The sequence below is a fragment of the Suncus etruscus genome, chromosome 7, assembly GCF_024139225.1.
Source record: "Suncus etruscus isolate mSunEtr1 chromosome 7, mSunEtr1.pri.cur, whole genome shotgun sequence".
Lineage (NCBI taxonomy): Eukaryota > Metazoa > Chordata > Mammalia > Eulipotyphla > Soricidae > Suncus > Suncus etruscus.
In genome coordinates, this window is record NC_064854.1 from 36,819,834 (window position 1) to 36,834,307 (window position 14,474).

At 37.9% G+C, this 14,474-nt stretch overlaps 1 pseudogene; it reads right to left on the reverse strand.

Moving 5' to 3' along the window:
• Nucleotides 1–13,686: 13,686 nt before the first annotated feature.
• Nucleotides 13,687–13,837, reverse strand: LOC126014662 (uncharacterized; annotated as a pseudogene).
• Between the last annotated feature and the right edge of the window lie 637 nt (nucleotides 13,838–14,474).

Sequence of the window (14,474 nt, forward strand, 5' to 3'; positions counted from 1 at the left end):
CCTCCCTTTCCCCCCAGAATACTAGTGTAACTGGTCTCCACTTTACAGCTTGTTGTAGATTATCTATTCTGTTGTCGTTTGTGATAAAAAGGATAAGAATACAATATAAAAATCTCTTCCTCAGACCTATATTTATTGCAGCACTATTCACAATAGCCAGGCTCTGGAAACAACCAAGATATCCTTTAACAGACAAATGACTAAAGAAAATGTGGTACATATACACAATGGAATATTATGAAGCCATCAGGAGAGATGAAGTCATAAAATTTTTCTATACATGGAGTCTATCATGCTGAGTGAAATAAGTCAGAGGAAGAGAGAGAGATACAGAATAGTCTCACTCATCTATGGGTTTTAAGAAAAATAAAAGTCATCTTTGCAACAATCCTCAGAGACAATGAGAGGAAGTCTGGAACTTCCAGCTCACTTCATGAAGCTCATCACAAAGAGTGGTGAGTGCAGTTATAGAAATAACCACACAGAGAACTACCATAATCATGTGAATGAATGAGGGAACTGGAAAGCCTGTCTAGAGTACAGGTGGGGGTGGGGTGGGATGGAGGGAGATTTGGGACATTGGTGGTGGGAATGTTTCACTGGTAAAGGGGGGTGTTCTTTACATGACTGAAACCTAATCACAATCATATTTGTAATCAAGATGTTTAAATAAAGAAAAAATGCAAAAAAAAAAGAGTATTTCTAATGGAGTTAACTTAATGTCTAGTCCAAGTTTTTGTTTCTCATGTAGAGCCTCCTCAAAGGAGCCTGTGACTTCCAAAACACCATGACACAAAAGAGCACAGGGCTGTCAGTACTGATTATTCAAGAGGCAAAAATTTCCAGAGGCTTCCCTCTGGATTAGTGATCTTTCAGTTTTCCTTGGCTTTAGGAACAAGAGGAACCCCATATCTTGCCATTGTTGGATTGATTCAAAACATCTGACATATTCCCTTTTTCAAAATTGTCCATAGGCATCACTTACCACTAGATACCCTGTAGGCCTTACCAGAATTCATACTCTTCAGTATTTTAGGAACTTTGGAAAACAAAGAGTTTCATTCATAAATTCAGCAGTGATTCTTGGCTAACTTAGTGACCACACCTGATAATGTATGAGAAATTATGATCCGGGGATCAAACTGGAGTCAACTGAATTCAAGGCATTCACCTTAAGCTTAACTTATACTTCCTCTCCAGCCAAGGTCCAAGAGTTCCTACAAAGATGTTCTTCCTCCTTTCCACACTCCAATTAAATAATCAGTCATTTGTCTATTAGTGAATGTCACCAGTTGTAGCAATCCTTGATCACTGTCATTTTAAAAAGTCTGCATCAGCTTTTATGTCCCAAAGGAATATGAGATAATTATTTTTGACATAGAGTCAGTATTTCCCAAAACCCTTAGATAGCATGAATACTCTCAGCTGTATCCTGGCAGGGGTCCTCAAACTTTTTAAATAGGGGGCCAGTTCACTGTCCCTCAGACCATTGGAGGGTCTGATTATAGTAAAAACAAAACTTATGAACGAATTCTTATGCACACTGCATATGTCTTATTTTGCAATGAAGAAACAAAACAGATACAAATACAATATGTGGCCCGCGGGCCAGAGTTTGAGGACCACTGAGTAGACTATGGTTTTAGTTATGCAAGGTTACAACATACATATTGACTAAGGAGTTCTTAGAAATCACTCAGAACTAAATTTGTACTTCAGTCCTTAATAATTAATCTGTATTCTTGAGTACATAGTTCAAGTCTTTGTTTCCTCTCCCACTAAATGGAATAATGCCCATTAGTAGGTTTGTAATGAATTTTGAATGACAACATGCATGTGTAACAAAGAGGATTTTTTTCCAAGATACTTAGAAAGTATTTGCTTTAGTCCTTATTATTGACTACACTGCCAAAGAGACATCTGTCTAGGCAGTTACTGGCCCATTCTCCCTGTAATACATACAGAACTTCTTTGCTATTGTGAATAATGCTGTAATTAAGTTAGAAGTGCAACTATAGCTTCTAAATAGAAATGATACTTGGAACACTGAGATAAAAAATAAGTAGAATTGGGGTATCAATGGTAAATTAATTTTTAGTTTATTTGAGAAATATGCATACTTTTTCAAAAAGGTTGAACCAGTCAACATCCCCACAAGTACCAGATGAGGTTTTCTTTTACCTTACATCCCTGCCAACACTTGCTGTGGTATGTGTCAGTCTCATAAGTGTGAAGTTGTATATTTGTACTTCCCTGGTAATGAGTGCAGAGCATGCCTTCATATACCTTTTGTTATCTATATTTCTTCTTTGAGGAAGTTTCTGTTCTTTTCTTCCCTTATTTTCAATGGGGTTGGTATTTTTTTATACAGATGTAGCAGTGCCATGGATATTAATCATTTGTCAGATGAATTGTGAGAAAATATTTTCTCCCAGTCTATGGCATGTCTTTTTAGCTGAAGATCATTCATTTTCAGTGCAGAAACTTCTTAGTTTGAATGTAGACCCATTTGTTTATCTTTGCTTCAGTTTAACTGACCAGAGGCATAGAATCCTTCAAGATGTTTGAATTCAGTTCATGAAAGGCTCTACCTATGGTCAACTCAAGTATCCAAACAGATGACTAGATAGAGAAACTGTGGTACATATACAGAATGGAATACAATGAAAAAGACAAAACCATGCGAATTTTTCAATGTAGATGAATTTAAGAGAGTATTATCTTGATTGAAGCTAGTCAGCAGAGAGACAGATACAGAATGATCTCAATTACATGCGGTATATTAAGAAACTTAGTAAGGAAACAATAATACAGTATTTTCCGGGGTACAAGACGACTTTTGAAACGAAAAAAGTCAACCAAAAATCAGAGGTCGTCTTATATGCCGAGTATATCCCTAACAAAAATCCTCTGAATATTGCCACCAACCAAACTCGATCCTGCACCAATCACTGCAAAGATGCTCAGATCGCCTCTAACTCAGCCAATCTAAGCAGGCTTTTTATGCATGCAAATTAGACAATGTTCTGGACCCGAATCTACACTGTAAAATGTCTGCTCAGATTGGCCAGAGTCAGAGAGGAAGTCTATTACTGTATAACCTTTGAACCTTTGCTTGTTGTGATTGGCTCACTGTGGTACTTACAGTTGCAGCACAGAAATGTTCTGTCTTCTACAATGAATATAGGCCTAAACCTATGTTTTAACTGTAAAATTAGGGCGTTGGCTTATCAGCCCAGTCATCTTATATGCAGGAAAATACAGTATGTCAGCAGTATTACTTTATATATTTGAAAATTTTCAGTCAAATAAAAATTGACCTAGAGAGAATTCAAAGACAGATCCTCTAACCATTGTACTAACAGCTACAAAAGATAGCACCTTAGGGATCCAGGGAAATATTTTACAAGGCTAGAATACTTGCATGCAGGAGACTTGTGTTTGATTCTCAGCACCATTTGGTTCCCCAAGAACTGCAGAATGTGCCCTTCCCCCCCAAATGTGGCACTCTGCCCCAATTCATTCTCCTCATTAGCCTCTCCAAGTTTATAGTCTCCTCATCCATCAACTTTCATGTTTTAGTTCTTAATCTTTAGCATGGAGAAAACTGGGTGCTAGTGGGGTAGGAGGAAAGACAGAGCAGACCAGGCCTCTCACTCCATGTACTATTAGCCCTCCTTCCCAATTGACATGATAGAAAGTGTCAGATTTTCACTGAATTTGGCATATTAAATTGGATAAATTTAAACTATTTTAACTGAAATAAACTATGCCTTATATAAAGTTTATCATTTTGACTCATTAAAATACACAATTGAGCTATATTAGGAACATTCACATTTTTGTATAATCATCATCAGTAAATCTTTTTTTTTTTTTCTTTTTTTGGCAGTACTCAGGGGGTTAATCCTGGCTCTATGCTCAGAATTGCTCCTGGCAGGCTCAAGGGACCATATGAGATACCTGGGATTGAACTTGGGTCAGTCACATACACAGATGCCCTACCTGCTGTGCTATATAACTCCTGCCCCATCAATACTGTTTCTTTATTACATCAATAAGAGAAATAATTTTCAGATGTAATAGAATCACCATGTGATATTTACACTTTCTCCTATATCTATAAGGGTTTTCTACAATTACTTTGGCTTCTCTCTCCTCTCAAAAACCTACTCTTAGGTTCATTGACAAGTTTCAAGTGGCCCAGTTGGAGCACGTGTGTATATGTGTGCATGTGTACATGTTCTGCCCTGAGATTAAAAGATAACCTATCCAGTATGTATTGCCTAGTGCCCTAAGATGCTCTAATAGGTTCCAGCCACTAGTGACCATGAACGATAAATGGACTGAAAAATGGGAAGAAAACAAAAAAAAAAGAGAGAGAGAGAAAACAAACAAGAAAGAAAGGAAAAAAGCAAGCAAACTAGAATGGTTAATGATTAACATTAGCATATACTAGATCTGAATATTGATTTTTATGATCATATACATAGAGTAGAAAAACAACTTTTGTTCATAACAATGAGATTATGGTCAAATTGTCAATATGTACAATTTTTGCTTAAAGTTGTACTTTCCAAGAACAGTATATTTGCTACACTTTCAATTCCCTTCCCTTACCCCATGACTGATAAATCCTATACTACTTTCTCTCTGAATTTGCATAATTCTAGATACTTCGTATGCATGAACTAGTACATTTTATATTTTGTGGTTTGGCTTTTTTAGCATGTTTGCAATATTAATTCATGTTGGAGCACGTATGAGAACATAATTTATTTTAAAGATGAATATATCCATTTCAGGTATATACCACATTATATTTATTAATTTATATTTTGGTGAACATTTGGGTTATTATCACCTCTGATGAAAAATTCTGCTATGAATATTGGTGCACAGTATCTCTCTGTCACACCAGTTTCAATTATTTGGGGTATATACCTAGAGATAGGATTGTTGAATCTATAATAATTGTATGCTTAGTGACTGCACAGTTTTAAACTATATGTGCAGGGTTTAGATAACTTCACACCCAATAGTTATCTTCCACGTTTTGCATTAACTATCATCCTAATAGCGAAACTTTTTCAAAATAAAATCACAGAGGGTCCTTTTTGGGTTCTTTTGTGTAGTCTTTGTCCTGAGAGAGTTTTTTCATTCTACCCTTGCCAGTTGTGACAAGAATCATATAGAAGTTTTATGAGAATTCTCTCCACCTTTGATAGTTGATCAAGTCTATATTCCCTATTGCTATATCTATCATAGTAAACTTGAGTAACTTGAATTGAATCTTCTTTATCATTTTAGTGAGAATCGGATTATTTTTTCAATAACAATAAGTGATTTTGATTCACATTTTCCTTTATCAAATTTATTTTTACTTTTTTGGAGGGGCCATATCCAGTGGCATTCAAGGATTAATGCCGGCTCTGTTTTCAAGAATCAGTCAAGAGGTGCTTGGGGGAGTCATAAGTAGTATTGGACACCAAATTGGAGTTATTTGTATACAAGGCAAAAATATTTAACCCCAATAAAATATCTCCAGTTTTTATTCAAGTTTTCCTTTTTGTTTTTGGTTTTAGGCTATACCTGACTGTTCTCAGAGTTTATTCATGGCTCTGTACTCAGGGAACATTCCTAATGGAGCTTGGAAATCATAATGGGTTGCCAAGGATGGAACTCAGGTTGGCCATATGCAAGGCAAGTACCCTAGCTTCTATACTATTGCTCTGATGCAAGTTATTTTTTCTTTATGATTAGTGATAGCAATTAGTGAGTTATGAGTATTTAAAAATATATGATTATAATAATAACATAATAACCCCAATAACTTTTCTCCATCTTTACCTTTTGTTCATGATAATCCTTAAAATGAGCAGGGATTAAAACATACATTTGCTTTGATGCCTGTGCAATGGTTATATTTCATCAAGCTTAGGTATTTCAATAAACATGGTCCATCCCAATGAACTCTTCCTCTCCTTACCTACTGTTGAGGACTATAGAACTCTCTTTTACTCTGCTTTCATTCTTAAAACCAAAATTTTTTATCTACCTTTTCTATTCTACCTTTTATAAAAGGTGAATTCTGCTACCAAGGTCTTCAGCTTCTGAAACACAGAAACTCTTCACACACAAAAACTGGATCATGGAGGGCAGAGTGACATCTAGCTAAATCCCACCCCTAAAGCTTACTCTCAGAAAATTTTTTTATTCTCATCAAAATTAGAGCACCTTTATCTGACAGCCAAGAGCTTTGGGAGAGGGAACAGTTTAGGAACTTCAAAGAAGTCTAAGTTTATGAAGGCTAGAGATGCAAAAGATACAGGGCAGGTTGACTATTGGAACTGCAGACACAGGAACACAATCCAACGCAAACTACTTCGCAATCCCCTGTGGGGCTAATGTCTGCAAAGTGGTGTTGGCTTTTTATGAATTGTATTAATTACACTCATAAACCCCATGCAAATTGCAAGATCATTTTTTCCAATTGAGTTAATGAAACTAGTTTAGTACAGGCATATTGTCTTTCAGCAGAAAATTAGCACAGCACACAGTTTGTAGGTAACAGAAATTTGGAAGAAGACTGGGTTATGACTGCAGGTCTCTGGGAGGCCTGTTTTGCAATTTTTCTTCTTTGTGAGTGTGATCCAGTTCCCTCTGACTGGGCTAAATATACAGGGGACCGTCACACTTTCTGATGGTGTTTTATCTATCACTAGGGAGCTGAAAATTCATTCTCAAAGTCTCAATACTGAGAGATGTTATTAACACTCAGAAACTTGCACTGAAAATAAGAGTCTTTGAAAGTGCTTGATCGCTCCTTGAGTGATCTGACCTTCTGACAGCTCAGACTTCCTTTCCTTGTGAACTCCAGGTGGCAAGAGAGAAAAGCCCCCCCTCAACCCCCACCTCACATTTCAGCCTTTACCTCCCGTTTCTGCAGAGGGATCCTAGCTCTGTAAGAACTACAATTTCTCCACCTTCTCCTGACCTTGTGGGCAGGAAAGCAGCTGGTTTGATCTATTCAATAGGACTGGTGGCAATTTTGCTTTTCTGGTATTTTTTTCAGGCACTTAAGAAGTCTTTGTGAAGTTGAGAAAAAGCTTCTCCTTTAGCCATAGCCAGTACAATTAGCTGCTCCTCTCAAAAGAGGGAAGCACCCCCCCCCTTTTTTTTGCATGGAGTCTGGCAGTCAGCCCTTACTCTTCATTAAAGCCTTGTGTGGAGCACAACCTGTACCCTAGTTTATGGTGGTCTTTCCCACAAGAGCAGGTCACAAAATGCAAGTAGGCAATTTGGCCATCATTAGTGGTTTATAAGCTCTTTATTCTCTATTTCATTCCCTTAGGGCTATAGTGGTGGAACGAGATAACCCAATGAAGTAAACTTACATTCAATCAAGAATGGGCTATTAATAGTTAAATAGGCTACCTCCCAGGCGATTTACCTTTATTAAGAAACTATCACAAGTATCCAAATGTTTTCGTTCAAAAATAAGCATATGAGGATACAAAATGTTTAAATATTCTACTTGAGGTTCAGTCACGGGGAGAACTCTATTTCGGTAAGAACATTTCTGCTCTGCTAGGGCCTCACACACAAGCCACTGCAGTCATCTCAGTCAGAACAGGGGCCAACAACTGCTTTAGTTCACCAGGATAGCAGATTCAAATTGGTTTTTGCCTTAGAGTTGGGCAACAATGTGACCCACAAACAACAGCTTCTTCCTCTACTCCTGCTTTCCACCATGCTGATTTTATCATCTGGAGTTTGGAGTTTCTGTTAGATTTATTTGCTTCACTTTGTTCTGGTACTTAGCCACATTCTCTCTCAGAGGGAGAGTTCTCTATTTTATATCTCCTGCTGCTGCCTGAACTCCCCTTGTGCTGGGACCAACTCTTCTCCCTTGAAGATCCTAAGTACTGACCCAGTGGAAGGGCCTGCGCTCACTCAGCATGAAATTGTTTGACTTCCCTAGAGGGCCCAGCCTGTATCTTGGCTGAATTCCCAGCAACTTACACTGTCTACCCCAATTTATTCCTCTTCTACATAGGTTTCAGGATGTTCCTGCATGCTTGGCATCCTGCATTTACCCAAATTAATACCACACAAATCTCAATATGGTTCCTTAATTTAAATATGGTTGGTCTCTGGACTGAACAAGGGGCTAATTCAAGTCATTGCATAAAAATTCATGCAAAAATATCATTTTTATCCTTAGAACAATTTGACTGAGGTGGATAGAATAGACATTGCTGTTCCTTCTAAGACATTAATTAAATAAGCAAAGTTTCAGTGTAATCTACCATAATCAATATACCATAATTTCCCTATATAGTGACCTATAGCACTGGGAGAATCTAGGACATCTGGTTTATCAATTTTTTTACCCCAATGTTTGTTGTTTTTTTTTTTACCTCATTCCTTGTCACAATGTCAAACCTACCTTCTTGTTTGTAAAATAAAAATAAACAAGTTGCGATCTCACACCACACATACTGTGTCTAACCCCTTAGGCAGACAGGTCTGAAGAACCATGGTAACTGGAGAAATAATACACCAAGCAGTCAGGTGTATTCGCCAAGGATGGCAAACATGGCATCCATGGCCTTTTGCTTGTGCTCTCTCTTTCCCAGCAAAGAGCCAGAACTCCTTTCTTTATTCAAACCAATTCCTAATATCAGGAGGGGGGAACTCGAGAGAAACAAAAATACTATCTGGTGGGCTTTTACGTACCAAAAGAAGAGGTTTAGGGAAAAGAGGAAGTTGGGGGAACACCTTTGTTTAGGTTTTTTAGCTAGTTTCATCTTACACTTGTCTATCCAGATAATTATTTTTTAATTTTTATTTATTTATTGGTTTTTGGGTCACATCCGGCAGGGCTCAGGGGTTACTCAAGCTCTATGCTCAGAAATGGCTCCTGGCAATTCTTCCCAACTCCTTTTATGAAGCTAACATCACACTCATTCCCAAAGATGGCAAAGACACCACCAAGAAAGAAACTACAGACCAATCTCTCTAATGAACATAGATGCAAAGATACTCAACAAAATCTTAGCAAACTGAATCCAGCACTTCATCAAAAAGATCATACAACATGACCAAGTGGGTTTTATCCCAGGAATGCAAGGTTGGTTCAACATATGCAAATCAATCAACATCATACATCACATCAACAACAAGAAAATCAAAACCACATGATCATATCAATCGATGCAGAGAAGGCGTTTGACAAAATCCAACACCCTTTCATGTTGAAGACACTTAGCAAAATAGGGTTAGAAGGAACCTTCCTCAAGATAGTTACAGCAATCTATGAAAAGCCCACAGCCAACATTATCTTTAATGGTGAAGAACTAGAAGCATTTTCACTAAGGTCAGGAACTGCGGGGTCCTGAAGCCCCCCCAGGGGGGACCCGGCCAGCAGGAATTAGCTGGAAAGGCTTCTCAGACAACCGCACTCCTATTTTGCTGAGTAGAAGAGCAACCACACCTGTAAAAAATCTGAAAGAGGTTAATAATAAAGACCCAAGGCAGCGTCTCACTGTTCAAGGGTACCTTTATTGGCTACAGTTCCTTCTTATATAGTGAAGGAGAAGGGGGCAGTACAAAGGTGATGTCAGTCATACTTTTGGCGCGAAGGCCCATACAAGGCAAGGATATATTTCAGGTTTCAAGGAACAAAGAAACTTAGGCATTCTCTAAATAAGGAAGTGGGCAGTGGGTCTAGGTGACCTTCAAGTTATGCTGAACGTGCTGTTTCTATGGAAACCTCTAGTGTCCTTCAAGCTGCATTTTTAATTGCTTGATTATCAGGTGGTGCAAGATGTGCCTGCCTCAGTGATCTTGAACAGACAATGTAGCATACACTTATTGATAATAGCCTAGTTCACTCCGAAATGTGGTCTTAAGGAGTGAGGCCTAGTTTCTGATAACGGTACCGGACAGTGTTGCTCTCCTCCGGGCTAGAGTTAATTATATCTACAGTTGCACATTCCTTTCTCTATAGCTCAAAAACTTACAGCAAGACTGCAAAATAGCTTTAAGGTGAAAAGCTGGAATATGGCAGAAAGAACAGCAAAATGGCCTCAAACAAGTCAGTCCCCAACATCTCCCCCTTTCTCTTCTAATAAAAGAAGGAAAGTCGTGAGCGGGTGGAAGAACCGTGTCTTAGGCATACAAGGTTTGACCAGGTCGGACACGGCCAAAGCCGCAATTAAAAGGTGGCTACAAACGCCGTGGGTGTGCACAGGGATCCGAATTATGCGCTGTAGCCTTTTTGGGCCGTGCCCTAACTGGGACCTTGCTAATTCCGTCGTAGGTGTTTTCACAGCCAAGAGCACAAGTGCCGGAGCGAGCTCCGCTTGTTAGCTATGCGCTCTATCTCCTGGAAACTTAGTGGCTGGAAAGGCGGCTTGGTGACTAAAGCCAAGTTTTCACAGGAGTTACGCGGGGTTAGATGCTGGTAGTTAACCTGAATAGAGGTTTTTGCCTGTTCATCTACCTGGTTCTTAATAAAGGCAGTGATTTTGCGGAAAATCCATGGGCTAAGAGAAAGGAGCAGCATGAGGCTAATGAGTGGGCCCAAAATAGTGGACAAGATAGTGTGAAGCCAAGGAGAAGAGAAAAACCAGCCCTGGTACCAGCCTTGTTCTTCATTGAAATGTTTTTCAAAATCTTTTATACTGTCACCAATGTGTTGAACGCTATTCCTAACTAATCCAGGTTTATCTTTGAAAATACAACATTGTTCCTTAAGGGCTACACAGACTCCCCCCTCTTACATAAGGGCAAAATATAGAGCACGACGATTTTGGAGAACAACATCAGCAAGGGAACTAATAGTATCTGTGAGAAATTGCAGACTAGTTTTGATTTCATTAATGTCTTGTTCCACTGCTTGAGTAAGAGTGCGGAAATTGGATTGAGAGGATACAAGAGAGTAGATACTAGTGCCAGCGCCAGTAGCGCCAACAGCAAGGAGCACTGCAAGTGTAATGGAGGTGAAGGGCTCACGGCATTGTCGAGAAAGGGATTGAGAAGAATAGGAATAGGGTGAGGCGGCAGGAGAGGGAAATGGTGATTTTTGGAATGAGAATAACGAGAATACAGTAATCATGTGAAAGGAGAAAAGAGGAACAAATGATGAAAGGAGTAAGGCCAGAAGCACAGGCAAAATAAGTACTATTGGGGGCTAACAGATAGGGTTGTGAGGAGGAAGAATTGTAGATGTTAATAGTTTCGTTGCACACGTTAAGTAATTGGCTAGGAAGCAGGGAGTCGTTAGGCTTAATGCAGAGGCCAGAGCCTACGACTTGACCGACTGTAATGCCATGTTGAGGTTGTGTGTTCCAACGGAGGTCAGAGGGGTTGGAGGTAGAGGAAAGGTTGCCAAACACTGCAACACCTTCATAGAAAGGAGGTTGAGGAGAAAAACAAAGCCAACATCTTTCATAGGCAGGATCTGTAAGGGCAAGAGCAGAAGCATTTATGAGATTGAGAATAACCTGAGAGGACGGAGAAGGACCTGAAGGCATAGTGAGTTGTCTGAGAGAAGAAGATGCAGATGGAAGAGGAGGAGGAGGAGAAGGCATGTGTGATGGACTTGAATGAGGATGAAAAAAAGTGTTAGGACCAACGGCGAGGGGGTGAGAATTCGGCAACTGTTTAAGTAAACGGAGGGAAAAAAGAAGTCCAGGGTCGGTACACCTAACGTAAAGTCTGAGTCTCCATTGTACGGGTTGAGTCCAGTGATGCTGACGTCCAGCAGCAGTAAATTCGATGATGAGGGGGTTACACCAACCACGGGTAGCAGAGGATGCATCACAGTTCAGAAAAGGAGGAGTTGGGGGGCGTGAAACGGTGATGAAGTCCCAGGAGGAAGAGGGTTTTCAATAAGCAGTTCCGGTGGTTTCACAGCCCCAGGAGGCGCAAAAGTGTTGGTTATGAGCGCCACACTTATAGTCGCTGGAACGGGGCCGGTGGTGACCAGGGCAGACGTAGAAGGTGGTGAAGGGGTGGCGTAGTACATCACGGCGAATAACAGAGTTGCAGCTACCGCTAGCAGGGGAGGAATAGTCATCGGGGTCAACAGCACGAGGTTGAGGCAGGTGGAAATTGGAGGTGCCCCAGTATAGGCTTGCACCCATGGCTAGGGCACAAAGGTCGACTTGCAAGACCGGCCAAGGGATGGAGGTAGAGAGGATGGAGGTTGTTGGTGGCATCGGTGGGCATTCAAGGCAGCTAGGCAGAGTGTCTAATTCAGCATTGTCAAAGGTGGAGTTAGTTAGAAACAGGTTTGCAGGAATGGCGTCTAGCAGGAGGTTTATAAGAAAACAGCTTGGCAGAAGGCAAAATGGTTACTTCATATAAAAATTAAGAATTTGCAGAAAACATTAGCAATTTACATTACACTAGTTATTTTTGAATACCACGGGAATGCTATTTGACCTCTGTTAGACTTTGGCATAAAAGAAAATTTATAATTAACAATTGCTAATTAAAAAAAATTTTTTTAAACTGAATATAAAGGATTTTTCTTAAACTTCTAGTTATTATGTTAAAGCTGGATGCTATTTTTTAGCCATAAATACATATTCTATAGGCTTGAACTTACACATAGCAGGAAAGCTAGGTGACTGCAAAGTCCAGAAATTCTCCAGGGAAAAGTTATCCTCGATGGCCATTGAGAAATTTGGGGTTTGCCATTTTCCACACCCTCCGCCATGTTCTTAGAAGGACAAAGCTAGCTTAATACATAATTTTTAACACATGATTTTTAGTTGTAAGATGCCAGTCTGTGAACTGACCAGACTGAACCAGGTTGAAAAAATTAATTGAAATTTAAAAAATGGATAAGGCTTTAAAAATTGTATTATTATAAAATGTAGAGATAACAAATAAACAGACAAAACAAAACAACACTAAACACAACATTTTACACTTGTGGCCACTTTTATTCATCACAACAGACACATAAACAGACAAAAGGATTGATTTAAGACTTATTTATAAAAAAATTGACAAGCGCTTTTAAATATTTAGCTAGCATGTTTGTGAGAAGAAAAAAAAAATTTTGTAGAAAAACTTTTTTAGTTTTGAGAAGTACTTAATGTAGATGGAGTGGAACTTTGCTGAAAATAAATTTTAAGGTTTAGATTTAACACAAAACATTTTTAAAACAATTTTAATTTGAAGTTTAAAACATTAAGTAAAATGGTTAATGAGCACTGTAGAAGGAGTTTTCACTCTGAAGTATGAAATTATTTGCTGTAAATGAATAGGTTTTCTTTAAATTGGTTTTGCAGTAGAATAGTAAGACAGCTGCAATAAAGTGTTAAAATTTTTATGATTAAACACAATAGCATGAACTATGATTATTAAAGGTATAAAAAACTGATTTTAAAAAACAAACAACTGTTTTTACTATGAAGACTTTAAGTGAATAATTTGTAAAAAATATTATATACTAAATTAACTAAATGCTTAGATTATTATAAAATATAGTTAAAGACATTTGATGCATTTACACACCTAGAACTTAAGACTAAAATTATATTTAATACTAGTTAATTTGCTTATAAAGTTTAGTTACTTTTATATATTACTTATAAAATTATATATAATATATTTTTCATCAATATTATTTTTTTTACTGCGACACAAATATACAGATTTGTATAATGTGCTGATATTTTGAATGCACTTAAAATAATAGTTTTTTTTGTTTTTTTTTTTTTTTTTTTAATGCAGAAATAAAGAACAACCATTGCTGTAGCACAAAGTTAAAACTAAGGGTACTATAAAGCATACTTAGGTGTTTACTGTGCATTAAATTAACTATATTGTTTAAAAAGGCTAACCACATTATTTTTCACATAATTTTGTAAATACTTTAAAAATTAAAATAAAACTTTTAATAGAAATATAAGACTTAATTTTAACACTTTTGTGTTCGTTTGGATTTTAAAACACAAAGAAGTTTTTCTTTTACCAATATTTTGTTATCTGTAAAGTGACAGAATTATGACCTTGCTTTAAAATTTTCTGAGAGGCATGAAAAAAAAAATTTATTGCCTTTATCTTTCTGTTGCTTTTTAATGTTTTAATAATTACTTTACACTACTTAATGCACTAAACCTAATAACACATATTTGACGAAGTGTAGGGCTGACAAGGTGAAGCAGAGTTTTTCACTGATAACTTGGGGAGGGGCTAGCACAGTTAACAGCAGGAAGGTTAGAGGCAAATTATTTACAGTCAGCAGGGTGTAATGATATAGAGAAAAAAAAAGCAATCTTTTAAGATTAATTACTAATTTATTGGAATTAGAGGGAGTGGCAACCGAAGAGGGGAGTCTGGGTTGCAAAAGCACCATGAGAATCATGGTTTTATTAATTGATTTGAGAATATGCAAGAGATGCTACTTTTCAGATTTTTTTTTTTTTTGAATAACAAAGATTGGGTAT